This window comes from Hyaena hyaena, unplaced genomic scaffold, assembly GCF_003009895.1.
Source record: "Hyaena hyaena isolate Hyena2069 unplaced genomic scaffold, ASM300989v1 scaffold_568, whole genome shotgun sequence".
Classification (NCBI taxonomy): Eukaryota; Metazoa; Chordata; class Mammalia; order Carnivora; family Hyaenidae; genus Hyaena; species Hyaena hyaena.
The window spans coordinates 1,166,136-1,189,521 of NW_024081199.1; the positions used below are offsets into that span (position 1 = coordinate 1,166,136).

Consider the following 23,386-nt stretch of genomic DNA (forward strand, 5'->3'; position numbering starts at 1 on the left):
TCTCGGTTGTAGCAGCTGCGCCCCCTACTGTACACCAGCTAAACTAGGCGACCCGAGGTAATTCAGGTTTTCAAGATGTTTTCAGTCACATCCCACGATAGAAGGGTACATTCCTGGTCACTGGGGAGTTTTTATGAAGCATGCTTTCAATAAAGCAGACAACTTTATGGGTGAAGGTTCTTAGAGTTTATCTCACCTCCCCCCCCCCCCCAACACAAACAAGATGCTCGGTGATTCAATTACGTTCTTTGTGGATTCCAAGCGTCCGTCTTTCCAACACTTTGCTCTTGCTGGGCCAACACTCAACAAAGTCAAATGCGGTGACTGCAGATGACCGCTGCGTGAAGGGCTGACCTAAAGGCAACCGAAGTCTTGGGTGGGGGGAAGTTATCTCTCTAGGCTCACCAGCAGGTATGAGAGAGAGGGGGGCCTGGCCAAAGGTCAGGAATGTGGGGCTTCTGGAGAGCAAAGCTACTCCACCAGCCCCACAGCACAGGCCTTCCTTCTGCCACGGGAAGTGATCGAATCTTAGCCCTGAGTGCCTTACTACCTTCCATGGTATTTCTCAATATTTTAAACAGACTCTTGCCAGTTAGATCATTTCCTTTCTTCCCAAGACCAGTCAGATCATCCCTTTCTTCCCAAGACTGTTCAGTTCCCACCTTTGTGATTTGTCATTCCTTATTCATGCAACAAGTATTTTCTGAGCATTTGTCATGTGGTAGACATTGTTCTAGGAACAGGAAAGCTGAACACAAGAGGGAAGAAGTCTCTGTTCTCATGGAGCATATATTCCAGTTGGAACGCAATTACAGAAAGACAGACGAGTGAGTCAGCAGTGTGAGTGCCGTGGGCAAACAAAGCTGTGTCGGGAGGGTGAGAGATTGAGGGAGGTCTACTTTATACAGGTGGTCTCTCAGGAAAGCCCCTTGGAAAACCTTTGTGCTGCATTCTGGCAATCTGTCTTATTTCTCGCTTTCTTTAAAATCTTTTTTTCATGTGTATTTATTTTTGAGAGAGAAAGACAGAGTGTGAGCAGGGGAGGGGCAGAGAGAGAGGGAGACACAGAATCTGAAGCAGGCTCCAGGTTCCCAGCTGTCAGCACAGAGATGGACACAGAGCTCCATCTCATGAACCGCGAGATCATGACCTGAGCTTAAGTCGGATGCTTAAGCGACAGAGTCACCCAGGTGCCCCATTTTTTCTCTCCTTTAAAATTAGGATTGCCTCTTCCGGAAAACAACCTCTATTAACTATCACCCCTGCACTGATGTTTCTTTTGGCTCCTTTCTGCTCCAGCTTGTTCATTCTTGGAAAGATATACAGTTATACCTTTGATGATAGACTCCTGGAATAAGGATCCTGTCTTCTACTTCTTTGGTTTGCTATCATCAGAACAGGGGCTGAGGGGGGCAGGGAGGGAACAAGCATTGTATGATGTGCTAGAGACATTACCACATCAGTTCATCCCCTCCACACACAACTCTTGCAGATTCTGTATTATAGTCCCCATTAGAAAACAAGGAAAGTGAGGCTTAATTTATCCAAGGGCATACAACTTCCAAACGGTGTGCCTGGGATTTGAACCCTGACCTGGCCATGCAAAAGAAGTGATTAAACTTCTCCTGTCTGCTGGATTATAAATCCTTCTTTTGCTACTAACCGGGCGACCACAGGCATGTCACTTCTCCTTCCTGGGGCTCATAACCCCTTCTCTGTAAACTGAGGTTAGACCACAGGATCTCCAGGTCTTTTCCAGCTCCGACATTCTATGAAATACACTCTCCCACAAGTAATGGGCCAGGGTAGAGGGCAGGGAGAAGTCAAGTGACTTCACCACATCCAATCTGATCTTTTAAGAGAGAACAAAAGGCAACATTTTGTTCATTCAATTAAAATTCAACATATACTGAATACGTGCCAGAGCCTGGCATGTGCTCAGGATACAGACACAAACTTTTACTTTTATACATTGATTTAGTTATTTAAAAAAAATTTTAATGTTTTATTTATTTCTGAGAGAGAGAGAGAGAGACAGCATCAGCAGGGGAGAGTCAGAGAGAGAGGAAGATACTGAATCTGAAACAGGCTCCAGGCTCTGAGCTAGCTGTCAGCACAGAGTCTGACACAGGGCACAAACCCACGAACCGCGAGATCATGACCTGAGCCAAAGTCGGAGGCCTAGCTGACCGAGCCAATCAGGTGCCCCGATTTATTTATTTTAATGTTTATTCCTTTTTGAGAGAGAGAGAGACGGACAGACCATGAGCAGGGGAGGGGCAAAGAGAGAGGGAGGTGCAGAATCTGAACAGGCCCTGAGTTGTCAGCACAGAGCCCGATGTGGGACTGGAATTCATAGACTGTGAGATCTTGACCTGAGCCAAAGTCAGACGTGCAACCTACTGAGCACCCTGCAGACACAAAGTTTTAAAGCATGTTTTCATCCTGAAATGCGTGTAAAGGGAAGGACAAACATGACAAGAAATTATTACAATAAAAATAATGGCCAACCTTTTACACAGCACTTACTCTTTGCCAGAAATTGGTCTGAGTCCTTGGAAACCTTTTAACTCATTTCACTCTTCCCAACCATCCAAGAAGTGTGTACTATTTTTGTTCCTACTTTACAAATAAGTTAACTGAGGCACAAAGAGGTGTGTATGTCAGAGCTCTTGTGAACACTAATAATGCATGCAAACTATTTACAGGGCCTGAGATGCAGAAATTAAGCTAGGCAGATGTTGTGCAACATTAACTGGTGCTTTTGTTTCCCTGATAGTTCCGTTATTCCTTGTTTGACCCCTCTGCCATTAGTAATCAGTCGCACACAGCCAGTTGGAGGGATGGGACTTTCTGCAGAGAACAGAGAAAGCTGTAGGGTTTTGAAACTCCAAATCTGTGTCTGTGAAGTAACTCAGGACATAGAACAAATTAGGTGAGTTAGAGCCAGTTTTACGGCCCACAGAAAAGGGGAAAGTGGGAGCGAGTGTGGTGGTGGAAAGAGGCATCCTAGACACCCTGAGAAATGGAGAACTAGAGCCTGTTCCCTATTCGAGCTAGATGTCCGACAAGTTGTAGGGTCTGACTACAGAGCAAGAAGAGCTGGTGTATATGCTGGGGGTGCCTGACATGGACCCGCCGAGTTGTTCCCTGGGCACTGATGTGGCGAGAGAGCCAGAGTGCCCTGGGTGTGAGAGCTTGGAAGTAGAAGAGGTCTGAGCCCTGCAAAGTCCCACTCTGGCCAGCACAGTGCCCACAGCACAGTGAATGTCTGTCTCCTTCGCAGCAGTGTGGATGTAAAAAGAGGGCCACTGGGCCTGAAGAGTCTTTTAGAATAGGAACAAGAAAAATTGCTGCCTGAGGGACCAGCATAAGAAGTAGATGTCTTACAGCTGCTACAAAGAGACAGTGGGTCGTAGCGGCCCAGACAGGGACTCCTTGAGAGCAAGAGTGTCTGTCCACTTAGGCCACTGCTCCATCCTGTGGGCCTGGGTCAGGTGATTGATCAAAACTTGTTGAATGAATGACTGTAGGTAGGCTGCCTTCAGAGCCAGGTCATTGTGTTTCAAACCTCAGATCTGCCTCTTACTACCTGAGTAAAACTCTTCCCTTCTCTGTGCTTCATGTGCAAAATGGGGATAAAAATCACACAGATGAGGGGCGCCTGGGTAGCTCATTTGGTTAAGCATCTGACTCTTGATTTCGGCTCAGGTCATGATCTTATGAGTTAATTAGATTGAGCCCCAAGTTGGCCTCAGTGCTGATGCAGACCCTGCTTGGGATTCTTTCTCTGCCCCTCCCCCCCCTCAAAATGAGTAAATAAATATTAAAAAAAATAGTTCAGGTCAGTACTGATCCAAGGTCAAAAGAGAGGATGTGTAAAGTGCTTAGTACCTGGCATAGCACAGGTGTTCAATAAGTATTTGTTCTTAGTATTAGCAGATGGCCCTCCTTGTCCTGCACCTCAGTGTGACTTTAGATATTCCCCAATGCTGAAATCAGACACAACCTTGAAGAAAAATTGAGGACTCCTGAGTTGACTGAGATAGAATTCCCACCACCATGATACAATGGAGACTCCTAATAGAAATTAAGCTAAGCACTTAAAAAAAAAACTTGCTTTTCTTGCACAATGGATTTTGGAGGCTGATATTCATATTCAAGAATAATGCAAGCCTGTGAAAAATTAGATGTCCCTTGAAGACCTTTGCTAGCATTTTAAATGAAATAGCTTTCTCCCTTGTAAGCATGTTTATTCACAGGACAACTTACCTCTCACCTTACTTGTCCTTCTAGAAAAGCACAGTTCTGAATTCAGGTGAGTTTTCACTTGCCAGTGCTGCTAATACTACTAAACTTTAAGGCAAAGAGGATAAGTCTGGGAAATAGGATTCTGTCTTTCTCTCTTCTTCTCTCTTTTCTCTAGGCTTTCCTGAAGAAATTCAGTACAAAAGGTTTTACTTATTGTAAATTCTTTTGAAGGTGGGTGATAAATATTATCACTAATTTTTTAAGGATTATTTTTTCAAATAAATAATAAGGATTTATTTTTGAGAGAGAAAGAGAGCATGAGATGGGAAGGGGCAGAGAGAGAGAAGGAGAGAGAATCCAAAGCAGGCTCCTTCTTCTAAGCCATTCAGAGCAGAGCCCGATGCCAGGCTTGAACCCATGAACTATGAGATCATGACCTGAGCCAAAGTCAGACGCTTAACCAACTGAGCCACCCAGGTGGCCCAACATTAATTTTTTATTTTAAAATATCTGCTTCTATCTGACTTCCCACTTATTTAAATGCCAGTAGGTGACCAACTCTTCCATGTGCCCAGGACTATTACCATTTTAACATTGAAAACCCCATATCCTGAGAATGCCAGTGATAAATCAGGTAGACTTGTTAGCTCAAAAAGTGTTTGTTTGGAGATTTTTTTGGGGAGGTGGGGATGGACACAGGAAATGTACTTGTTTGAAACCAAAAGTTCCCTCCTGGGAAACTGATTCCCCTCTGGGAGACCCCCACTCCACTCACTATTAGACAGTGTGGCCCTGAAGATCCTGCAAAGGCAGATTCATCCCTCTGGGAACGTCTGATTTGACAAGGAGGAAATGGTGGCTGGTTGTGGGGTGGGGGTGGCAGAGAGAGGACTATTTCAGATACAGCCACCTGACAAGTCTGCTAACCCTTGTCTTGGCATCCTTCCTACAGCATCCCTCACTTTGGATCAGGCTCTGGGTCCCCCAACAAACCCCACAGGGCAGTTCCTGCATCTCCAAGTCACCGTCAGATCTGTGTGTACAGAGCTCTGAGGGTGTCCCCATGCAAGGGAGCAGCCCAAGCCTGGGGGTTCCTTTGGGACACATGGAGTGGCTGCCCAGAGCCTCCATAGATGTCCCTTTCCCTCAGACCAAGGGTCTTGTGCTGTTTTTGTGGTGTCCGCAGACCTCATGGAATCGGCTCACTGCATGCAAGTCGAGTTTCCGGTCACAGAGGATGCAGCACGACCTGTTTCCACACCTGGTAGGTGAATGTGAGGGCCCAGTCAGGACTGTGGGCATTTGGATTTCTGAGGCCACAGTGCTCCTCCCATGGGCTGGGGTCTCTCATGAGATTGCTGGACTGCAGTCATCTGAAGGCTTGACTAGAGCTGGGATGGTCTGCTTCCAAGATGGCTCATCACATGGCTGTTGGCTGGAGGCCTCAGTTTCTTACCATGAGGACCTCTCTGTAAGGCTACTTGAGTGCCTCCCTGACATGATTAGCTTCCCCTGTTATAAGATCAAAGAGAAAAAAAGCAAGAAGGAAGCCACAATGCTGTTTAAGACTCAGTCATGCACTATCATTTCCTCCATATTCTAAGTCCTCCAAGCCATTCTAAGTCCAGCCTGAGCTCCAGGGAAGGGGAATTAGGGAGGAAAAAGAATCAAAGGATTTGGGGATATAATTTAAAATCACAGTTTCCCAAGGCATTAAGTGACTGACCTGGGAATGAATTTCCACAAAGGCTGGTTCTGGTAGTAATGCAATAGGAGGAACATGGGCTTTGAGTCAAATCTGAGTTTGAAATCAGGCTTTGCTACTTTCCATTTTCTGGGATCTGGGCCAAATGGTCATCTCTAAACCTTAGTTTCTTCATCTGTAAAATGAAAATAAGAATTGTAATTCTTTTTTTTTTTTTCCCTAGGAGAGAGAGAGAGAGACAACGTGAGCAGGGGAGGGTCAGAGAGAGAGGAAGATACTGAATCTGAAACAGGCTCCAGGCTCTGAGCTGGCAGTCAGCACTGCGGGGTTCGAACCCACAAACCGCGAGATCATGACCTAAGCGAAAGTCGGACGCTTAACCGACTAAGCCACCCAGGCGCCCCAAGAATTGTAATTCTTTGATGGAGTTTTATTATAATCTAAATAAGATGACCCACGCAGGGACAGACTCCAACTGTATGGGGCCTGACACCTTTCCAACTTGACAGGGTCCTTTTGAAGAAAGGAGAATGAAAAATTACAAGTATAAATTGGGCACAAAATGAACATTTATTTAGAATTAAAAATGATAAGAATGGAGTCCCTGACTGGCTCCATTGGTAGAGCATGTTGTGACTCTTGATCTCAGGGTCATGAGTTCAAGCCCCATGTTGGGCATGGAGCCTACTTAAAATGAAACTTAAAAACATTAAGAAATGACCCCCCCCAAGCCCCCCACCTTTTAAAGTGGGTGAATATCACAAAGTCACAAAATTCAGAAAAATGACAATTTAAAAAATCACCTAGGTATACCTCTTTAAAATACTGCCTTTCCTACATTCTGACTGCATACTTTTTGGTCACTTGTCAACGTAACAAAGATTTTGCAATATTTTCCAAAGGCAGGGGCGTCTGGCTGGCTCTGTCAGTACAGCATGTGACTCTTGATCTTGGGGTCATGAGTTTGAACCCCACATTGGGTGTAGAGATTACTTAAAAATAAAATCTTTAAAAATATATGTTTTCTATGGTCAGAAAATGAAGATAATTTGGTCTTTCTTTAACATGGTTGATTAAAATTTGTTTTTTATTATTGAGAGTTTATATTCAGCTCTACAATTTATTATGCATAATGTCAGGCATTTTTTTTGGTCAAATTTGGTAAGCCTCCGTTTGGCTGTTTGTCAAATTTGGCTGTTGTCAAATCTGGTAAGCCTCTATCTTTTTTTTTTTTTTGGAGTTTGGAGTTTGGAGCTTTATTTATTTATTTTTATTTATTTTTTTTTACAAATAGTTTATTGTCAAATTAGTTTCCACATAACACTCAGTGCTCATCCCCACAAGTTATCCTTTTTTTTTTAAATACATGAGCTCAGGGCTTCAAGCGTTCCTGGGTAGTGAATTGATGGTACCCATTAGCCAGGGCTGTTGAGGAGGTCTGCAGAAGAAAGGGGTTGGAAGTTTCAACTTGCGAGACCGTCTTCCCCTGGAAGCAGTTATGTATGGAACACAGGGCTCGGGAAATGGAGGAAGCACAGACAATTCTTGTCTTCCTGCTCCACCGCCTCTGGCAAAGTCAGAGATTTCCTGTCCTTGATTCTACCTTCCTTCTTCTCCAGTAGCTTCTCCAGTGCCCCTTAGAGCCAGGGACAAAAATACACCCCTTGGGTGGGTAGCATACTGGACTCAGGATGAAAAGATCTGGGTTTGAGTCCTGTCTTTATCACTCCACTGTGGGACTTTGGCAAATTACCCAACCTCGCTGTATGTCAGTTTCTTGGTCTCTGAGATGGGCATAGTTATGACAGCCTCGTGGGTTGTTGCCTATGAACAGCAGAATACCAGTACAAGGGCCTCGTGAATTACAGAGCAATTTTACTAATGTAGCCTAGAAATTACCAAGGAAAGTTGGACACTATCTAGTGTTTATGAGCCTCTTAAATTATTTGTTCTCTGTGGCCTAAATGAATTAGAAATTAAAACTGGACTTTAATCAAATTTGACATAAAGACCAGGACAGCAAAATTGTCCACTCTTTCCGCAAAAAGGTACTGAGTTCTCGCTGTTGCCATATTTGTGCTACAGATAGGGATTCCAGGATAGACAAGACACAGTCCTGGCCCTTCAGGTATGGAGCACAGGTCAGTGAAATCCCAGACAGACATCTGGAAAACGGGCTCAGCTCTCAAGCCTGATAAGTTCACAAACTTGGCCTCCCTGTCCCTCAGTGTCTCCTTCTGCCAAGGGGCATTGCTAACTGCTAGAGAGGGGTGTGGACGCAAACGAGGGTCTGCACATCTCAGAGAACGTCTGGGCAGAGTCATCAGAGGGTTGCACAGAGCACTGCTGAGACTGGCTATTCCTGGGGAATTTTCAGGAAGCTTTGAAGTGCCGCCAGGGCGAGGGAGGTCACCCCATCCTGGAGGTGCATTCACTGGTAATTTACTCCTCCACGTGGGCTCTGGAGCTCCAGTCTCATAAATACATCGCCTGCTCAATCCCACAATGGAAGACAGACAGAGAGAGGGGGCTGGAGGGGAGAAATCACTAAATTAAGAAGGTCCCTGGGAGTGACAGCCTACAGACACAACTGAGTCCCCTAAATTTCTCTCCTTCAAGCATAAATATTTCCAACTAAGATCACAGACTCCCTCCTCATAAAATCAATGAAACCACAAGGGAAAATGACCTCCCGCTTGATTGCACCAGAGATATCTCAAACGGAGTCACTTCCCCTCCCACAGAAGCAACCGTTGCTGGGGTTCAGGATCTGAAACCCAGGCACTGCCACCGAGAATCTGAGGCTAAGAAAAAGTCAGGTGGGGCGAGTACGTGTCTGTCTCATTTGACTTGCTGTGTTTCGTGATGGCTTCCGAGCGACCCAGATGCAGCATGAGACTTTTTTCTGGAGCCAGACCTGGGTTCAAGCTCCAGCTCCTCTAATTACTGGCTGGGCATCTTTGGGCAAAGTAGGATCTTTCTAGCACAGTTTCCTCATCTAGTACAAGGAGGATGAGATAGATAATGTACGGCGTGGTCTGCCTGTCATGCAGGAGAGGTGACAAGATCAAGAGAACTGTCTGTGCAAATGCTTCATAAACCATAAAGCCCTTGACAAATAAGAGCTCTTGTTATTAAAAGATAAAAGCACCAATCCTGCTAGTTAGTGTACTTGTTAGAACCCCTTATGCTGTAAGTGACAGAACTCCTAACTCAAACTGGCTAAAACTGCAATTGAACATAATCGAAAAGGATGAAAACATAATTGAAAAGGATGGACTCAGGTGAGGACAAGATTCAACATCACCAAGAGCCAGCTCCTCCCCAGTCCCCACAGTGACTGCATATGTCACATCTTGACTAGAAGCCATCCAGAGAAGGGAAGCGCCTTTCCCCCAATTTCCATTAAAGAGGGACGGAGGGAGAGGAGTGAGGGACTCTTCTTTATCCAGACTTAGCCTATGTATCCAATTTCACTGGCTCTCTTTCCACAGCCTGGAGATCAGATATGCTGATTGGCTGAAGAGAATCAAGGACCATCCCTAGATCTGGAGGCAGGATCATGATGCCAACCAAACCATATTTGGAGGGGTAACTTTATCAGAAGAGTGAGCAAATGCCAAGTTGCACAAACATCCAGACAGTACAGTCCACCCCCTTTAACTGCCCAATATCCACACCCACCTGTATTCCCATAAATACAGCTCCAAAAATCCCCACTCTCTATATGAACACAGTCAACCTCTTTTTCCAAAAGAGACAAGCCACAATTTGATGTACTCTGGTTCATGATGTACTCATGATCCCTATGGAGAGAGTTGCTGTGGTCCTATGTGGTCCAGTGAGGCTCAGTGGTAAATTTAATACATTCAGTAAGCAGTAATGGAGAGAGAACAGGGTATCTCATTTGGAAAAGGAAAAGACAGGATACAATTGTCAATGGTCACCATGTCATACTCTGCTAGAAATCACATGGATGTCGTTCCTCAAAAGCAAGTACCTGTCCTCCCCAGTGCTGTCCTCCAAAACCCTCTCCTTTGCCTTTTGCCCTCTGTGACCCCTGCTGTCTCTTTGGGGAAGTCCCTCCTGTGTTGACCTTCACAGACCATGTGATAGATATGTGCATCAAGGACGGTGCCCCTTTTGGGAGCTGCACTGTTCTATCAGCTCTCTTCCTGCTGCTGTGAGTTTGGGAGCCTGGAAATCACTATTGTAGATCGTTGTGAACCAGGCTTGCAGTTCCTCTGGCAAAATGATGCCCTTAAAAAGTGACTGGGATCCTGGTTTATTGGTTCTGGCTAGTGCCATGGATGGTAACAAGAGTCAGGGATCTTACCACACCATAGGCTTTGAACTAGAACTGTCTGTGGCCTGGCAATAGGCCCAGGTGCTCTGGCCATCCTTTAGTATCTGTCTTGGCCTCTACCTGAGAATAATGTAGAACATCAGGCTAGGTGGGGATGACCTATGGAACTACCCTTTCCTCACAATAACAACCAAAATATTAGAAGCAACATTTATTGATTGCTTACTCTGGGGCTGGCACTGTTCTAAAGGCTTTCCTTGTAGAATCCTCATGGCAACCCTATGAGACAAGAACCATTATCATCCCTCCTTTGCAAACACTGGTCATGGAGCAGTGAAAAATCTGCTCTCAAGTGGTGGGGCAGCAATGCAAACCCAGGCAGGCTGGCTCTGCAGTCCCAGTGGAGCACTGACTACTGTTGTGTTGCTCACTGGCTGCTTCCTGCGCATCTTCCCAAGGGTCTTGCTGACTTTTTGTTCGAGGCTTCACAGGAGGTGCCTGGGAGGAGTCTCTCCCAGGCCTTAATCTTATCTCCTGCTTGGTGTCTCTGTCCCCATTATGGAACTTCTTCTAACTTTTTTCTTCCAAGTATCTTTCTTTTGCTAACTTTGGTTTGTGGGTTGGGAATTGAGAGTTTCCTGGACTCTCAGATGATTGTAACTCCAGACTATTGGCAAAAGGGCAACTTTTAGCAAATCTGTATTTTCTCCCCTCTCTTACTGTTGGATGGATTGGGTTTAGTTTAATCAGTTTAAGCTAATCATTCTTGGAAGACCTTGCTGAAGAAGTTACTAGCACACTCCAAAATTTGAAATTTTCTTACAATATCCTTTAATGTTAAAGCCTCAGGAAGCACACAGTATGAGTCTCAAGGATTATTAGGCAACAGGTTAACCCACTGTTTACTATAACTTAAAGAATTATTAATTTTCATATCAATTCTTTCCTTCACCTGAATCTCACTGCTTAGCCTTGTAACATTCTGCTTCTGGTATTAGATTCTGTATCAGTTAGGAATCTTTTGGTTGCTACTCTAACTTAAGCAGAAAAGAAATTTATTGGAAGGCTACTAGGGGCTCAGAGAATTGACAGAAGACTGGGGGTTCAGAAACATCAACAGGGATCCCCTTGGGGGAGCCGGCTGGTCAGTGCTGCAGCGATTAGCCAATCCCTGCTTATTTGCTCTCTGCTCAAGACCCTGCACCCAGGGAAGGAATATCAGATTGGTCAAGCTCGGGTCACTTTCCCACCTGGGGGTGGGTAGGCTCCAGCAGACCACACTTGGTGCAGAGACTTCCAGTAAAGGAAACAAGGAAGAGAAGTGGGTGCAGAGCAGTAGCAATCCAGCAAACTACCGTTCCACCCAGCAACAGGGATCATATGGCTGTGTAGCTGTTAGTGCACAATCCAGCAACATTATGGCAGCTGGATCAGGACGAGAACAAGCAGGATACAGGTCTGCAGGAAAGCAAAGCAGTTAGGTGAATGTTAAGGATGATGAGAGTTCCCAACCAACACGTGTCCTTGGATGTCACCTTCAGGGATAGAATTCTACACTGGATGTGATTTACTGTGGTAAGACTTAGGCACTTAGGAGTTAAAATGTAACAAAACAAAATGTTGCTTTAGTTGAAGGTAGTTTTGCCTGTTTATTTTGAGTGTTTGTATCTCAGGGGCAAGCGCAATACATATAGCTGTCAGCATAGAATTATGTTCTCAGAAGGCAGTGATTCTTATTCATTCACTGATTTAACAAATCACTTAATGAGTATTTCCTGAGCAGTTTTGTCCTGGGCACTGCCTAGGAGCTAAGGAGATACAAACATAGATGGCACAATCTCATTGTGCCTATTCGCAAGGCTGAATGTCCATGTAGTGACAGACATTGTAGAAATACTTGTCTACTTGGAAAGAATGGTTATTGGGAAGGCTCTGAAGTCAGGCACAGACGAGCACAGTGCTGGATTTAAATCCTGGCCATGTGACATCGAGCAAGTTACTGACACTCCAAACTTCAGCTTTCTCATCTCTACAATGGGAATAATAATAGTTTCTAATTTAAAGGGTGGTTATTCTCCTCAAATCGAGTAATAGATGTAATGTAATCCCAAACAAAATCCCAGCATTTTTTAAAAAGTGGAGGGTGATAAGCACTGTGAGTCTAAAACATATAAGGCAATAAAAAGGGCCAGGATGGCCAAGACAATGTCAAAGAAGAACAGAGCTAGAAGGATCACACTACCATATAACATGATTTATTGTAAGTCTATAGCATCTGAAACGATATGGTTAGGGCCCAAGGATAGACAAATAGACTAAAAGAATAGTCTAGAAATAGACTGACATGTATAGGTCACTTAATTTATTAATTTACGACAAAGATAATATTCAGAGCAGTGGGGAAAGGATTATTGTGTCAACAACATTTGTTCTTTTGGGGGTGCCTGGGTGGCTCAGTCGGTTAAGCATCCATCTTCGGCTCAGGTCATAATCTCGCAGTTCATGTGTTCAAGCCCCATATTGGGCTCTGTGCTGGCAGCTCAGAGTCTGGAGCCTGCTTTGGGTTCAGTGTCTCCATGTGTGTCTCTTCCCATCACCCACTTGCACTGTCTCTTTCTGTCTCTCAAAATTAAATAAATGTTAAATTTTTTTTAAAAAAGCAATATTTGTTCTTTTGTATCTTGCTTATCTCACTTAGCACAGTGATCTTCAAGATTCATGCAGGCTGTGACATATGTCAAAATTTCTTCCCTCTTCAAGGCTGAATAATATTCCATTGTATGTATATCCCACATTGTGTTTATCCATTCATCCACTGGTGGACATCTGTGTTGTTTCCAGCTTTTGGTGACCCTCGTGAACAATGCTGCTTTGCATTTTGGTGTACACATTTCTGTTCGAGTTTCCTGTTTTCAAATCTTTTGAGTATATACTCAGAAGTGAAATTGCTGGGTCATTTGTTATTCCATGTTGAATTCTTTAGGATCTGCCATCCACTTTCCATAGTGGCTGCACCATTTTACATTCCCATGCATACTGTATGATGTTTCCAATTTCTCCACATCCTTGCCAAGACTTATTTTTTAGTATTTTGGTTTGTTTTTGTTTTTGATTGATGATAGCCATCCTCCTGGGTGTGATCCAGTTTTTTAAGATTTACTTTTTTTACTGCTAAGAATGTCCCACTTTGGCTCATCACGGTCACTGGTCCCTATACTGTGAAATTTAACAACTAACTTTTAATGGGTGGTTGTCACGTAATAGTCACTGAACTGAGTTCTTTAATTTATTATCTTATTCAATCCCCACAACAATAATTTTTTTTGGCAAACATTTACTGAAATATAACATGCATACACAGAAGTGTGCAAATTGTAGGTATACACATTTATGTATTTTCACAAAGTGGATATGCCTATGTAACCAGCACCTACATAAAAGGCTAAAACATTATCAGCATCCAGAAATCTCTTGGTGACCTTTCCCACTGCTACCCAGTCCCTCACTCCCCCCCAACCCCCAGTAGAAAGTAAAGATAACTATCTTGACTTTAAACCCATTAGGTTAGTTTTGCCTGTTTTTGAATTTTATAGAAATGGAATTGTAAAATACAAAATCTTTTGTACATTGCTTCTTTTACTAAATATATGTGTACAAGGTTCATTCATGTTTTCACATGTAATAATAGTTCATTTATTAGCATTGCTAAGTAACATCTCATTTTATGACTGTAGCACTGTTTATTTATCCATTCTACTGTTGGAGGATATTTTGGCAGTTTCCTGTTTTAGGCTCTTACTAATAGCACTGCTGTGAACATTCTTTTGGTAAGTATCTTTTGATGAATATATACACACAACTCTAATGGGTATTTCCCTGGGAGTATGATTGCTAAGTCATAGGATGTGCATCTATGTACCCTCAATGGCTACTTTCAAAGGGATTGATAAATATATCTACCTCCCACAGGATGGGAGGGTCCCAACCACTTGCACACATTTGACAGTTTCTCCTTTTCATTTTAGCCATGTTTGGTGAATATTATCATCTGAATGCACACACCCCCAACTCATCTGTTGAAACCTAATCCCCAAGGTGATGGTATTTAGAGGTGGGGACTTCATGAGGTGATGACAGGTGCCCTTATAAAAGAGGCCACAGAGACATCCTTTGTCACCATGGAAAGTTACAGGTAGAAAGCACAGTCTATGCACCAGAAAGTGGGTCCTCACCATACACCAAACCTATACCTACATGGGAGTATTTCCAGCCTTCAGAACTGGGAGAAATGAATGTCTGTGTTTATAAGCCACTCCATCTATGGTATTTCATTATAGCAGCACAAATAGACTGAGGCAGTGTCTGTCCAACACCTGTGAACCCATAGTGGTATTGCATTGCACCTTTAATTTCCATTCTTGGTGAATAATGAAAGTAAGCACTGTTTTCATGTTTATTGGCTGCTTGGATATCTTCTTTGGGGCAGTGTCTGTTCAAATCTTTTGTCCATTCTTCTATTGTGTTGTCTTCCTTTTTTCGTATTAATTGTGAAAGTTCTTTACTCTGAAAAAGAGTCTCTGTACCATATACTGCAAATACCTTTCCTCGTTTGCCTTAAGGGTGTCTTTTGATGAGCAGAAGCATTAAGTTTTAATCCAGTCCAGTTTACTGTTTTATTTTAATGATTAGTTACTTCATATGTCTCGGTTAAGAATCTGCCATCCTCCCATCTCTTTTACTGTTGGTGGGGATGCAAACTGGTGTAGTCACGCTGGAAAACTGGGTGGGCGTTCCTCAAAAAATTAAAATAGAACTACCCTATGACCCAGCAATTGCACCACTATGTATTTATCCTAAAGATACAGGTGTGCTGTTTTGAAGGGGCCCATGCACCCCAATGTTTATAGCACCGCTATCGACAATAGCCGAAGTATAGAAAGAGCCCAATGTCCATCGATGGATGAATGGATAAAGAAGATGTGGTATACACATACACACACACAAACACACACACAGTGGAGTATTACTCGCCAATCAAAAAAAAATCTTGCCATTTGCAACTACGTGGATGGAACTAGAGGGTAGTATGCTAAGCGAAATTAGTCAGTCAGAGAAAGACAAATATCATATAACTTCATTTATATAAGGACTTTAAGATACAAAACAGATGAACATAACGGGAAGGGAAGCAAAAATAATATAAAAACATGGAGGGGGACAAAACATAAGAAACTCTTAAATATGGAGAACAAACAGAATGTTGCTGGAGGGGTTGTGGGAGGGGGGATGGGCTAAATGGGTAAGGGCATTAGGGAATCTACTCCTGAAATCATTGATGCACTATATGCTAACTAACTTGGATGTAAATTAAAAAATAAATAAATTTTAAAAAAGAATCTGCCATCCTCCAAGGTGATGAAGACATCTTATGTTTTTATTCTAGAATATTTATTAGTTTTCTTTTACACTTAGACTTAAAAGGCATCTGAATAAATCTGAATACATTTCTATGTATTATATGAGGTAGGGACTTGAGATTCTCCATACATAGAGCCAATCAAAATGAATTAGACTGTGAATTTGGCCTAGTTGAAATACTACCTCCTTTCTGAAATATTTTCACAGAACCCTAGTTAGAAATAACGAATTATTTTTAATTAACTTGATAAATATTGTTTTGCACATCTAGTATTTCCTGGTGTGACGAGGTTGCTAGAGAGAGGCCTGAGAACAGACATTTGAGCTCAGACCTGAATGACGTGACGCCAGCCATGAGCAAAGTTGGGGAAGAAAATATTCCAGTAAGAGGCACAAGATGGCCAGTGCAGCTGAAATACAGTGTTCAAGAGGGTGTGAAGCACAAGAGAATTCTTCCACACGTGAGATCAAAGGAAAAACAAGCAGACTGGTATCACCACAAGACAATAAAGCCATGCCCACAAAGTTCTGAGGAGAACTGTCTTTCAAGCTGTCAATTCTTTCTGTCAGGAGTAAAGGCAGAATGAAGACATTTCACTTACAAGAATGCAGAAATTTTACCTATGAAGCAACTTTCTTTCCTTAGGGTTCTTACATGGTGGTCTACTTCAAGAAGAAGAAGACAGGAGCCCACCCAGAGGACAGTGAAGCAAAACGCCACCATGAATGCAATATGTCTTTCCTGGACAAGTGGTTCAGAATGGAGCAGACTTGGATGAAGTTTGCCAGTATTTTTAGCTTTTACTTATGCTCCTTCCAATCCATTTTCCACAATGTTGCTCAAGTAAAGTTGGTAATATTTTAGATTACTTCCCCTTCAGCTTAAAAACCTTCATGGCTCCCCATAAGTTTCAGAATAAGAGCCACCTTTCAGTGTGATATAAAAAGCCCTTTGTGGTTGACCTCTGCCTGTCTTTCACGCTTTGGACGGCCACTCATACCCACTGCTCCAATCACTAATTATCTTCTTCTTCTTCTTCTTTAATGTCTCAAGCTTCTATTTAAATTTTAGTTTGTTAACATACAGTGTAATATTAGTTTCAAAAGTAGACTTCAGTGACTCATCACTTAACATATGACACCGGTGCTCATCCCAAGTGCCCTCCTTAATGCCCATCACCCAATTAGCCCATGCCACTGCCCACCTCCCCTCCAGCAACCCTCAGTTTGTTCTCTATAGTTAAGAATCTGTTTTATGGTTTGCCTCCCTTTCTTTTCTTTCCCCTATGTTCATCTGTTTTGTTTCTTAAGTTCCACATATGAGTGAAATCATATGGTATTTGTCTTTTTCTCATTGGCTTATTCTGCCTAGCAAAATACACTCTAACTCCATCTGTGTTCGTGGGTTCGAGCCCCACGTCAGGCTCTGTGCTGACAGCTAGCTCAGAGCCTGGAGCCTGCTTCAGATTCTGTATCTCCCCCTCTCTCTGACCCTCCCTTGCTAGCTCACTCTCTCTCTCTGTCTCTCAAAAATAAAAAAAAAAGAAACTCTTAACTCTATCCATGTTGTTGCAAATGGCAAGATTCATTCTTCCGATGGCTGAGTAATATTCCACTGTGTGTGTGTGTGTGTGTGTGTATGTGTGTGTGTGTGTGTGTGTGTCTTCTTTATCCATTCATCAATTGATGGACCCTTGGGCTCTTTCCATAACTTGACTATCCTTGATAATACTTCTATAAATATCAGGGTGCACATACCCCTTCAAATCAGTATTTTTGTATCCTTTGGACAAATACCTAGTAGTGCAATTGCTTGATCATGGGTAGTTCTATTTTTAACTTTTTGAGGAACCTCCATACTGTGTTCCAGAGTGGCTGCACCAGTTTGCATTCCCCCAACAGTGTAAGAGGGTTCCCCTTTCTCTGCATTCTCACCAACATCTGTTTCTTCCAGAGTTGTTAATATTAGCCACAATCACTGATCTTTTTACAGACTTCTCAAAGCTATCTGCTATAGCAAAGCCTTTGTAGCTACTGCTCTCTCTGCAAGGAAACTCGTCTTCTCCTCCTTTCCCTGGTAGATTCTTCCTTTTTTTTCAAGCCTCATTTTCTTGAGGAAACTATGTGCTCTCCTACCCACCACTGGGTTTCTCCTTGGTTTTACCCTGTGATTTCTCACATCTGGTACCAATCTGCCTCTTTTCCACTTTTTACTTATTTACCTTGTTCTCCTCACTAGTTTATAATCTGCTGGAGAGTAGCGACTACATTGATTTTAATCATTATTGAAGTTTCCAGAATGGCCACTCTGGGGTCAGACTTGGGTAAAATCATTTGCTAACATCATCTGCTATGTTATCTTGGGAACTCTGAGCCTCAGTTTCCTCACTTGATGTGATATTTTTATGTGCAGCACTTTGCATATGGAAGGTGCTCAGTAAGTTGTGTGGGATGAATCCATGCAGAGTCCCCAGGGGAGGAACCTCTCAGCAGGGGGAGTAAGGATGACTCACTTCAATCAATCTTGATTCCTTCCCTCCTCTCCCCTCCTAAGGAGGAGTGCTTGGCTTCCTCTCTAGGACTATTATGCCTTGAGGGTGGTAGGGAAAATCTGAAAAATGCAGTCTCTATCTTTTTTTTTTTTTTTTCACATTTATCCTTGTGTTGACCTAAGGAATTCAGGACATTTCAGAGGGCAAAAATTTCCCAAAGATGCCATTGTCTGATCATTCTTACAAAGCTGTCTAAACATGGTGTTACTTTAGGACCCAACTTTTCTTAGATGTGGATGTGTCAGTTACAGACTGTCTGGAGGAAGCAGAGGGATCATGTACCCTTCTGCAGATGGAAGACCTCGCAATCTTCTCTAATCTCCTCAGAGCACAGGAACTCGTGTAACCTGGCAAGAATCTACCCAGAAGATCCCTTCTGCTCAGTGTCTCCTCCAGTTAAATTTTTTTTAAGTTAATTTATTTTTGAAAGAGAGAAAAGACAGAGCGCAAGTGGGGAAGGAAAGAAAGAGAGAGAGGGAGACACAGAATCCAAAACAGGCTACAGGCTCTGGGCTATCGGCACAGCCTCAGGGCTCAAGCTCATGAACCATGAAATCATAACCTGAGCTGAAGACAAGCGCTTAACCAACTGAGCCACGAGGCACCTCTTCTCTCACCCAGTTAAATGAATATTCTCTTTTTGTTCTTACTGTGGAGGCAGTATGCTTATGGAGGTATATCCCCATGGGAATACCCTACTGTGAATAAGTTTCTAGAAGCAAGAAAGACAGTTGGCCTTTCTCAATGTGTCTGCGAGACCTGGAACAGAGTCACAGAATGGATTGTGAACTCCATGAAGGTTCATAGCAGCATTAGGCATAATAACCAAAAAGTGAAAACAACCCAAACATCCATCAGCCAGTAAACTGGCACATAAAATGTGGGGTATCCCTACATGGAATGTTAGCAGAAAAAAGAATGAAGTTCTGACACATGCTACAACCTGGATGAATCTTGACATCATACTAAGGGAAAGAAGCCGGACACATAAGACCACATATTATGTGATCCATTTATATGAAATGTCCAAAATAGGCCAATTTATAGAGACAAAAAGTAGGTTAGTTGTTGCTTAGGGCTGGGGTTGGGGGCTGGGGAGCAATGGGGAGTGGCCACTGACAGGGGTGATGAAAACGTGGTAAAATTGATTGTACTGTTGGTCACACAACTCTGTTAATATACCAAAAGCCACTGAACTGTACACTTTCAATGTGTGAATTATATTTCAATAAACCTGTTAGAAAAAAAGAGATCTTTGGAAGAGTTGGGGTGGGGAGGAAAGAAAAGAGACTAGAGTATGCTCTCCCATGTATCTACTCCTGCAAACATTCATTTTGCAGGAGAAAGAATCAAGATCCTAATAGTGGGTTTGAGACAGATTTCTGGTGATGAGGCTTCTTCTACCCCTTAGTAGAGAAGAGTTAGTGATCAGAGAGGGCTCTAGTTGGGTACCCTTTAAGGTTAACTTTTGCAAACTATTGCTAACTTTTACTTTTTCCATTTCCCTTATTTCTGCCTTCTTCTCAGGGACGCAGTTGTCCTACAGGTAGACCAGGTGAACTACAACTTGAATCACAAGCCAGGGCAACCGATCTGTTGGGAAAGGGCATTGAAGAAAACACTGATTCAGGGTGCGGTGCCCTGAGTTCAAGGTCTGCCTTGAGTGTTTCTATGTGCCAGACGCTATAAGGACAGATCCTTCCTGTAGAAAACTTGTGGTCAAGCAGGGAGATTGGCCAATTCATGTCAAGAAAGAGCTCAGAGGGGCACCTGGGTGGCTCAGTTAAGCATCTGACTTTGGCTCAGGTCATGATCTCATGGTTCATGAGTCTGAGCCCCGCATTGGACTCTGCCCTGCCAGCATGGAGCCTGCTTGGGATTCTCTGCCCCTCCCATGCATGCTCCCTGCCTCTCTTTCTCTCTCAAAAATAAACAAACATTAAAAAGAATGAAAAGAAACAGCTCAGAATGCAGGTATTTCTGCCTTTTCTCCTCCATAAGGTATTGAACATGAGGCTGGCCGAGGGATGTCAGCTTGACAGGAGGCCCAGCACCAACCTCTACGTGTCTGCCACCAAATTCTGCTCAACATGTAAAACTTCTTTTTCTCACAAATGGCTCTCTATGCCATTCTCTGTCAAGTTAAACTCTGAGACTATGTTTCTTCAAGTGATAGAGGTCCAGCTTGCTTTAAGAGCGAGGATGTAGGGCAAGGCCACACTCAAGCCATTGCCGAAGAAAGCAAGAGTGAATGCTTGGAGTATTCCAGAACTTGCCTTGATGACTGAAGAGATGTGGTCAGGGCAGGGACAGCTGGACTCACACGATGATATGGGGCAAACCAAGGAGTAAAGAGTTAACTGTCAGGGCTTTTTGGACCCTGAAGACACCATTATACTATAATAGCTGTGACTGTGCTGTAATCATTACTAGCTTATTTCGTGTTGCTTTGAATCTCTGGATTCCTTCAAGCATGCCACCAGAAAAATAGTATCTGAAAAAGCTGAGTGCCACTGGATTAGCTACTTATTTCCAAAAGTCCCCTCTGATTAAGATTGCCAGACAGAATACAGGACATACATTTACATTTGCATTTCAGATAAAACAACAAATACATTTTTTTTAGTATAAGTATGGTGTCCCATGAAATACGTGTTTGTCAAAATTCCAATTTAATTAGGAGTCTTTTTCTTCTTCTCCCCCTCCCCCTCCCCCTCCCCCTCCTCCTCCTTTTTTTGCGACAAACCTGGCGATCCTACCTCTCTGATGGGAAGTGATACTAGTAGCTCCCACTTCAGGGCCACTGTTTTGTAACGTGTGCGCCATCTAGTGGTCACGTGAACAAGGAGGAAACGAGAAAACTTGAACACCGTGTTGTGAGAAAGCTGCAAAGAAACAACTCCTCTTTCCTTTTTAAAGTTTTTTAAATTTTGCTTTACTTACTTCTTTGGATGTGGCGTCTGTGATCAAATCAACAGCTCAGAGCATCCAGAAAATACCTGAAATCCCTTGTAAGTCATCGGTGCCCAAAGGGCAATACTCACACCCCCAGCCCCCCAGCCCCCTCACCTCCTCCTGAGGCCTTGGGCTCCCCAATTCACACATAAATGCGAATGTGCAGCCTTGGCCTAGTAATTGTTTTACAATAAGTACGTGGCTTTCAGCAGCATCTAATATGTTAACACGTCAGGCAGGTGCAATTTTATTAAACCCAACTGGCCCTATAGGGAGACAGGGGGAAGAAAGTATTTCCTATTTCTTATTTACGGAGGGGGTATGGCATTAAAGTGCCAAAGGGAAGTGGCACCATCTAATGAGTCTCTGGCTGCACACTGGAATCACCTGGGTTTTAAAAAAAAAAATACCAGGGGCGCCTGGGTGGCTTAGTCGGTTAAGCGTCCGACTTTCGCTTAGGTCATGATCTCGCGGTTCGTGGGTTCGAGCCCCGCGTCGGGCTCTGTGCTGACTGCCAGCTCAGAGCCTGGAGCCTGTTTCAGTCTGTGACTCCCTCTCTCGCTGACCCTCCCCTGCTCACGCTGTCTCTCTCTCTCTACTAGAAATAAATAAAAACATAAAAAAAAAAATACCAATGTCTGTCCCTTCCGCCTTCCTCCCAACCCATTCCTCTGCTCCTTCCTCCTTTTCCTCTTCTCCTACTTGTTCTGTTTAGATCATCTGAGTTCTACATCTGCATGGCATTGCTTTAAAGTAGTGCATTGTACAGTTCTGAAGATTTAGTAAGAGATGGACACTGAAATCATATTTCACTTTAACCCTTGAGATATTTTAGGGACAAAAATCTCTTATCCTCAGTATATCCATAGAGGCTGATATGCTTTGTTTTGTTTTGTTTTGTTTTGTTTTGTTTTGTTTTACAGGTAAGGTTGAAGGATGCAGGAGCTTCTCTGTCTCCATTTTTTTTTTTCTGTGGTTCTGTGATCTCATCACAAACACTCATTATGAAATGATGTAGAAATTCCATTTGCAGTTTAGCCCAGGATAAAAGCCCAGAGCTCAATTTGTTCTTTGAATAGATTTTACAATAAACTGAGAGGGAGTTTTGGGTAGAAATTTATTTTCAAATACCCTCCAAATTGAGAAGTTATCTCTATAATTCTAAAGGTAATTGTAATAATAATGATAAAAATACTTGCAGTTTACTGAGAGGCTCTTATTTGCCAGATACTTATTTGCCAGATACACATATTATCTGTTTTAACTCTCAAAGTAACTCAGCAGGCTGGGGACCATAACCTCAGGTTCCACGCCAGGAAACTGAGGCTCAGAGCTTGTATTTCCTAAGAGGATACAGCTGGGAAGCAGCAGGGCTATCTTCCACCCTCAGCTTTGTCTGACTGCAAAAGCCTTTGCTTTTCCTGCTGCAGTGCTCTACCAATGCTACAAATGCATAGTTCTGCAGGTTTCTTTCCCCTTCAAGCTCACACTTGGGATGATGAGCTCTCTTCCATGTTGCTTACGTGTCAATGACAGTTTCCAGCCATGGTCGCCTCGTATTTTGAGGTACTTGAAACCAGATTTTAAAAAAATACCCATTTCCTTCCAGCTGGCTCAAGGAATCAAAAAGCAGTTTTCATTTCTTATGACACCTTTGAGTAGCTGGATCACCTTGGAAGACTTATTGGGGCTTTGGTGACGATATGACAGACTGTCTCTAAGGATCTGTGGAGGGCGAACAAGAAAACAACAAACCATTCACGAAACCAGGAGTGGAGATGGTACCAACACAGAAACTGTATTTCAGAATCAATCATTGCTTATGCCTCAAGGCCCCTGATGCTGAAATGATGTCCACTCCTCTAGGAAACCTTCTGTGACCTGCCTCTGTCCGGGGGTGAGGGGGGCCATGAGCTGCTCCCACGAGGCTCCCACCAGCTCTTGTTCTTACCTCTGTTCTCCTGCTCAGCACACTGTATCAGAAGTGGTGGGCTGTGTGTGTGTGTGTGTGTGTGTGTGTGTGTGTGTGTGTATGTGTGTGTGTGCATGCGCACATCCCTTCCTCCAGATGATGAGCTCCCTGGGCTGAGCAGAGTGGGTCTGGACTGGCTTAAGCTTACTCAGGAGTTTGTGGGTGTCCAAGAGGAAGGAGTCCCAGGGCACACGGAGCAGGCAGCAGGTTAGAAAGAGGTGCCTTGC

General features: G+C 43.4%; 1 long non-coding RNA gene across 1 annotated transcript; it reads left to right on the plus strand.

The window, feature by feature from the left end:
• The first annotated feature begins 740 nt into the window (after positions 1-740).
• LOC120248109 lies at positions 741-6,218 on the plus strand. Its single transcript, XR_005532496.1, has 3 exons — positions 741-827; positions 5,438-5,515; positions 6,180-6,218. It is a non-coding gene; the product is annotated as an uncharacterized LOC120248109 (long non-coding RNA).
• The last annotated feature ends 17,168 nt before the right edge of the window (positions 6,219-23,386 follow it).